An 8028-nucleotide genomic window follows, 5' to 3' on the forward strand; every position below is an offset into this window, starting at 1 on the left:
AGTGCACTTATGCGTCAGAATATAAAAGGTCCTAAGCATGCAGGATAGAGTAAAGCTAAATTAACATATAACTGAAAAAGGCAATAAAGCAATGAAATAATCTGAACATACTAAAGATACTTAATGTTGAGAAAAGTCAATGCAATGACCAATTTATAACATGCTGAAACCAAAAACTGAATATATTGATCAAAAGGTCAATGCAATAGAATCTTACTAAACTGTGCGAGCTACTAATAACCGATAATAAAACCGCATGAGCTAAATGTGGAGTATGATGTATACGCCGCATCGAGAAGACCCAATATACTCTGCCACATGTATAAAGACATGCTGGCGTGATCACTGAACTGATTCCCACAGAGGGGAGTTAGAACTTACTTGGCTAGTAGTTTCGGGGCTATTGTGAGACGTTGAACCCTAGTGCAACTAGTTAGTATGCTATTCCCAATGGATTAAGTAATGAACACATGATGACTTAGTTTCTCTAATACATGATATACTAGATAACTCAAACTGAATATGCAAACTGGGAATGCAACATTTAAATTGATATTGATGCATTAATAACTGAGAAATTTATAACTGAAATATCTGACCCAACATGTGTAATTCATGAACTAAATAAATACATAGGTAGGGTTCTGAAATATATGCAATAACCCTACTAGCAACATGGTAATGTGATTTGGAACATATTAATAACTAATTCATGATTATCTGCTGAAATTCTAGAAATCCTATGTCTATTCACGATGAGTAAATCAAGAAACTTACTGAATTCTAGGGACTCAATGGGCGATAGGAACCCACTAGTGAAATATCACATACCTGGTGATGAATTTCATGGAGAAATATTTTGATTATGGGGCTGGAACTGATGGAATCTTGTTGCGTTTGTGAACTAGGGTTCTTGACCTTTTTATCCTTTCTTGCTTTTATTTTTTAAAGTTGGAATAATGAATTTAACTTAGGTAAGTTCTATTTATGTTTCTTGGCTTATACTCAATAAAATCTCATGATTTAGGGTCTAAACGACGTAACTTAAGGGTTAACGAAATAGGAAAATATCAAAAGACCCCCGACTTAACATTTATCAAAGTGATCGATGGACCTCATCCACGGACTATCGTCCTACCTACAGTCTGTAGGTCGTGACCGTTGTTTGGTTCGGAGAATGGGTTTGTGGACCAAGATTGACGGACCTATTTCATAGATCATGGTCCTACCTAGGATTCGTTGGCCCTGGCCATCGTTTGTATAGAGAATGGTCTGTGGACCAAGATCAACGGACCTGGTCCACGGACTGTGGTCCCACCTAAGGTCCATCCTATTCTTAATCATTTGTTATATAGAAGGGGTTTTGAGGACCAAGATCGACCGACCGTGGTCCTACCTATTGCATGTAGGTCGTAGTTGTCGTTTGGGATCTTTGGTTTTTTTTGGACCACGTTCGAAGAACTTGGTCTACAGACCTTGGTCAAACCTACGATCCGTAGGTGCGTCTGAACTTCTAGAGAGTCATAATTCTTGTCTATCTAGGATAATAGTTGTTACATATATTAGTAAAAGATTATTTGAAAGTTCATCGGAATTATTATTTATGATCGAGCGAGGCCTGGGAAAAATACTTAGTTATATAGTAATTAAGCTAAATCAATATAAATTATTTTCATAATGAAAAGAAATACCTATTAAATTCTACTCCTATAAAATAAAAATGCAAGGTGGAGACATAAATAACATCTCATTTAACGTATAGTTGTCGTTGTGATGATGCATGTGAGTTTATCGCGGCTCTCCTTATCATTTTGGGATTCAAATAAAATTAAAAACATAAAAAGGAAAATAGTAATTGTAAATGGATTAGTGGAAAATAGGTGTGAAAAATTGAAACAAGGAACTATATATATTTCAAATATTAAGAAATAAATTATTACGTCACTGATGATTTTAGCATGACATCAGAAACCTATTTAGGATGAATAATCTACTATGACATTATTTTCTATAATGTCTAGATGTCATTAATTAATTAATTTTTATATATTCTTTCTATGTTCTGACCAAAAATAGAAAAAATTTAAATGGTCAACTCCATGGTCACTATATAAGTAGTGTGGCATTAGCCCTTTCATGAAAATATACATACATTCAACAACATCAAAACAAAAAAATCAAGATAATTAAAGGGCAACCAAAGTCTAAATTTTGTATGTAACCTTTATTCTAATTTCATTTCTTAAGTTTTATGTTCTAATTTGATGAATAATTTTGTTTGGTAAATACAACACTAGTAAACTTTACGCTTAAATTTCTTATTTCTCTCTTCTTCTTTTTTTATAGTTTAAAATTGCTGCAAAATGTAATTATATAGTATAACCTTGGATAAGCATTGACTACTTATTTTTAAATTTTTTTGATGAGATTATTCAATTCCCAACCTTAATTGTAATCTCCTCCTTAATTTTTCTCTTTTCCGACCCCTAATTTTTTAAAATAATATATTATTGAAAATCATATATTATCACATTAAAAAAGAGTTTCATGAAATATAACTTTCTATAATTGGAAATTAAAGAAAGAATAAATAAAAAAAGAAAAAGAAAAATTGTCTATAACAGTTATAGTTACAACTAAACTTATTATCGGTATAGACATATGGTAATTTCGACCCCTTTTTAGCCATGTATTGTTTCTCAACAAAATAGAATAGCATTACTCTTTGGGTTTTAAAAGATCTAAAAAGAAATGAAGAATTATAACTTTTCCGAAAGATGGTGACCTTTCTAAATTTCGAAAAAACTTGTAATTATTCTGAACAATTTCATTTCTCCAAGGGGTTTTGACTTTTCCAATAAAGAACAATAGGCACATGTTTATGGTATTGTTTGTTATTTCTATATATGTTTCTTTTAAATTTTGACAACAAATTTTCTTAAGTTTCTTTTTATTCATGGCACAAAAATTCTAGTGTATTTTTTTGTTGTTGAGTGGTCAACTGACATTATGATTTCAAGTAGAAATAGTAATACAGTTTGAACAACATGAGAAACCAAGACCAATTCTGTGACACCTCTACAGTCTTCTTATTGAAAACACATTTAAGAAAAACAATTAAAATTTGAGACACAATATTAGAAATTGATAGTATTAGTAAGCTACCTTTGCTCTTATTGTCCAAATTCTTTCTTTATTGTCCATAACAGACATGTTCAAAAAATCTACTCTCTCTAAGGATTGAGAATACTTCGTGACTCCTATCAACAACATTGTTTATGACAACGAGGAGTATAGTCGTTTAAATAGCTCAGTAGTGCAGAGATTCATTTCCTTCACAGATAATATACTAGCTCTACTTAGTCGTTAAAATGTTCAATCTAACTTTGTGTTCAGACATACTGATGATCTGTCATATTTTCCCGAAATTGACAAGTGACTTGAATTTTCTGCGAATTAGAAAGTGTAGGATTTAAGCCCTAATGTATGTCATAGAATTGTTTATCTGACTGGGCATGACCAACCCTATAGCTTGCAAGAAGTTCTCTGTAGATTTTAATCGATGATAAAACTTAAGTGAAGTGAATACTGAATATGCAAAGATTGCATACTAAATTTAACATCTCTCAAGAGTTTAACGCTGAAAGTTTGTTCATCCGGGATGAACACATTAAACAAATAATGTTAATTTGTCCTCAATTAAAATCATTGAATCTATATGGATATTTTGGTTTTAATCGTTTGAACAACATACATAGATTATCACCACAAAATCCATATAGATTCAATGATTCCAATTAAGGACAATTTGACATAATTTGTTTAATGTTTTCATACCGGATTAACAATCTGTCTAGCGTTAAAATATTCAGAGATGTCCAATTTAGTACGTACTCTTCTAATGTTCTGCAAATATTGCGTTTGAGTTTTATAATCGAAGAGTTACTATAGAGAACTTCTGGCAAACTATAGGATTGGTCATGATGCCCAATCGGATAAGTAGTTTTATAACATATTTAGGCATAAATCCTTCACTTTCTTATCCACAAAAAAAATTCAAAACACTTGTCAATTACGGGAAAATAAGAAATACCATAATCACATCTGAACATAAAGTTTGGCTAAACTTTTAATGGGTACAACAGCTAATGAGAGGCAGTACGTTATCCGTTCGGGAAATAAAATTTTGCACTGTCAAAATTAATAATCCCTGCAATCTCGATGGGCATCGGTATTCACTCGAAGGTGATACATGCTGCTTTGATATTGTTGCTCCATATTTTTGACATCTAACGATTTCTGGGGTTTTAATCGTATAAAAATTAAGTTAAGGGACTTGTCATCTTTGAACACACAAATCTTGATCTCTACTTTAATGAATTAGATGAAATGAATGAAAATACAGAGAAAGATCTTTTGCGCTCTCATTATGCTAATGAGCTAATATTTTCATTCTGGTTCATCAAGGTTACTTATGAGTCTGAAATGTCTCCATGTCTTTTTATGTTGATTCTGAATAGATCTCATGTTTTGTACCTATCAGCTTGATTGTTCAGGCGGTCATGACTTTTTTAATTAACCCGATTAATTATTTGTTGACTCACTTCCCTTTAATTCACTCATATAGTTTTAGTTTAGTGGATGAGGTTAAATATTAGTTTCTTTTATTTGTCTAATATATAAGGTGTTACAGGGATGGGACATCACTACTTGTTTAGTTTGTAAGCCCTGTAAATAAATGTTCTTAGCCTTATTCTTTTTCATTATTCCTCATTCTTGTATTCAGGTGATTTAATGTTTGATGCTAGAAGAGAAAGACATTTCCTTACTGTTGATGGAATGTAGATGGTTGACAGTAAGTTCTTTTATTCCAAAACATTCCTTCCCATAGATAACCGCTTAAGATCCACTATTAATTTGAAAAACCTAATGATATTTCCTGATATGCCGGTAGGTTTTCAGTTGGCAATATATTTATGTCAAATGTGATTACTTACAGCCTCAACGACATCACTTTCGTTACTACAGTTGTTGAGCTTACCACCTAACCCGATTTTTCCTTTTTCTGTATTTGTAGTACCACGCTTATTTTTATCGCAAAAACATTGATTTGCAGGTAGACAAGAACCTCTTGTTTGAACAAAACATATTCATAGTTCCTTTATAAAATTGAAGTTTATCAAGGTTATGCCATTTTGTAGTCGTACGCGTAGTATTGAGACAATAAAGCTCCATCAGTTCTTGAAGTTCTCACTTTACAATGCGATAGATCCGGAGAAACTTGTTATAGTTTCAGAGAATAAGGACTGCAATGGTTGTCTACTAATACCTCAAATCTAATCAAGCATTTGTTAGATTTTCCAACAAGTTCAATAATTTCTTTCGAACCAATTACTCATAATGTTTTCTATTCCTTCTTTGTTGCTCTCATTGTTGTTGACATTTTTTTTAATGAGAATAACTTTGTACGAAAATTAAACTATGTTCCAGCCATTAATTAGAACAAAAAAACAGTTGATCGTCCCTTGACTTATGGTTTGTGCTCAAAAAAAGGACATCTAGTGTGCATCTCCCTCTGCAAGGAAGGAATCGACCTTTGGAATTTACCGGTTACAACACAACAATTTAAGGCATTCCAAGTTGGTGGGACCAACAAAGAAATGTGTTCTAGTCCATGATATTGCTTCTCTCTTAGCAAGAAGCCTCTGGATCTAGCTTTGGGTATAGAAAAATCTTTGGTCGGAGTGTTAACCCCAAATGGGCCCTAAGGGAGGCAAATAATCACTTGGACTCCAATGTGGATAACAAAGACCCTAAAAAAAAACGATTTCATAAATTAAATTTAGCTATCTTGCGCAAGGCACGAGCTTGAAGTATTGAGATGAAAATAAAGAAAAGATGATTATGCCTAATAGTAACATATTTATGTTTCATCTGTTGCCAATCTGCGTTTAAAAAATAAAATTACTGATTCTGATAAAAATTTGCAGAAACACGAAGTACCAAAGTTAACTGAATCAGTACAAGAGATGAACAAAAATTAATTAAGAAAAAATAAAATCTTTAACGTAATAGAATCTGGAAAATTTTGAAAAAAAAAAAAGATAAAGTCCACTGAACTCACATTGTCCCCTTAAGGAAATTATTCCCCTCTAGTATCCGAGGTTTGATTTGAATATGACCTCACAGGGTAAAATGATCTCAATCACCAGAGTACAGATACAAAAAAACTCTGGTGTCATTGAACCAATCAAAAACAGTAAAATACACGAAGTAATTGTTGTGCAAAAGAAGAAGAAGAGATCAAAATTATTCGTAAAAGAAATTCTTAAGAGTGAATGGTATTTATAGGCAAGAGAAACAGGTTCCGAATGGTTGCAACCTTTTCAGAATCCACACTACCATTGATGAAAGTTTGCAACCTTTCAAATGGTACTGACTGTTCCTAAAAGTTGCAATTTTGAGAACAGTCATTTCTAAAATGGCAGGAAATTTAAATAAAATGGGAAAGTTTTTTTTAAATCAAACGGGTCGTGCGCAGATCCTAGTTGGGTCGGGTTAATCAACTAAAAAGAGTGAGGGGGTCCCGCTTTCCAACCCTTTAAACAATTAATAGGAGTGTTTCTATATTTAAACTCTCTTATTTTTCTTTCCACCACTGATGAGGGACAATTGTCTTTTCATTAAAGTACAAGACGACTTTTCAAGTTCTCAACTTTTCAAATTCCTCTCTTTCCCTCTATTTCCCATAATTTCTTGCTACATACCCAACATCATCATATGTTACATTTTGTTTATGGAACATTATATTGAGAGCTTTCTAGAAATGCTACAACAAATCACAGTCTTTTTTAATTTATCTGCTAAGCCCGAGGCAGTGAAAGCAACACCACAAACTTCTTCTTCCAATGTCCACCCATAGTTTGACTTCTTGAGAAGTGGAATGAGTCAATCTCTAATAAAACAACAATGTTACTGATATAGTAAGTGTTGTTAAATTACACAGAAAGAAAAAAATGGCTTTACAACATAAATGTATGAAAGTAATGTTCTGAAATAATGGATGTGTTAGTTGCGTATTTCACCATTGCTGATACTGAAATGCAACAAATGAAGTATTGGTATCAAGATATTAATCCCAGCTCCAGCAGAAGATAATAGATCAGTTAACAACATTAAATCAACATTCACAAAGAATAAGAAACTTATATCCAAATTCATTGTCATTGTCCATTTGTTATATGATGGACTACATCACATCCCTTTATTTTATTCCTTTATTTTTTACTGCTTTTAATAGTTGTTAATATGCAGTTTATAGTGAGCACCACTTGCGTTGGACACTAGGATAAATTCAGCAGTAATAGTTATCTTCTTCACAATATTGAAATGTTTGTTACCAGGTAGCCATAAAAATGTACAGTTGTAAGCATATGATTGGTTGTCTTTTCTTAACTTTGATTATAAACTAGTAAATGGTTCCGCGCTTTGCGCAGTTATAATTTTATTCTTTAAAATTTATTAAAATAGAAATTTTCTTATATTTTGATGTTATAGGATTTTGGTATAAGTTTTTTAAATGTATAGAGACTATTCAATTCTAGTTTACAAGTTGTTTTATTAAAAGAAAAGAAAAAATTACAAGTCATAACACTATGTTTTCCTAATTTACATAATTTTATTTTACCATGGTTAAATAGTTTCTTTAATTAGAGAGTCACATGAATATTTTTTATGAATTTTCTTCTTTGAAAATTTCGTTAGTATAACACTATCAATTAAATCCAAAATATTAAAAAAATTATATATATATATATATATATATATATATATAGAGAGAGAGAGAGAGAGAGAGAGAGAGAGATATAGATATAGATATAGATATAGATATATATAAGGTTCAATAATAATATAATTTACCAACAATTGATGTGTAGTCATAACGTGTTTTTCCAAAATCAAACTTTCATAAGTAATATAGCTGTGATAGTGTTTTATAATTGAAATTATCCACAAACAAGACATTAA

General features: G+C 31.6%; 1 non-coding gene and 1 pseudogene across 1 annotated transcript; both read left to right on the plus strand.

The window, feature by feature from the left end:
• Positions 1-1177: 1177 nt before the first annotated feature.
• On the plus strand, positions 1178-5501 carry LOC107006508 (annotated as a pseudogene).
• A 38-nt stretch (positions 5502-5539) lies between these two features.
• Positions 5540-5668, plus strand: LOC114075414. Its single transcript, XR_003575865.1, has one exon. It is a non-coding gene; the product is annotated as a U6atac minor spliceosomal RNA (small nuclear RNA).
• The last annotated feature ends 2360 nt before the right edge of the window (positions 5669-8028 follow it).

The sequence above is a fragment of the Solanum pennellii genome, chromosome 12 (assembly GCF_001406875.1).
Source record: "Solanum pennellii chromosome 12, SPENNV200".
NCBI classification, from domain to species: Eukaryota; Viridiplantae; Streptophyta; class Magnoliopsida; order Solanales; family Solanaceae; genus Solanum; species Solanum pennellii.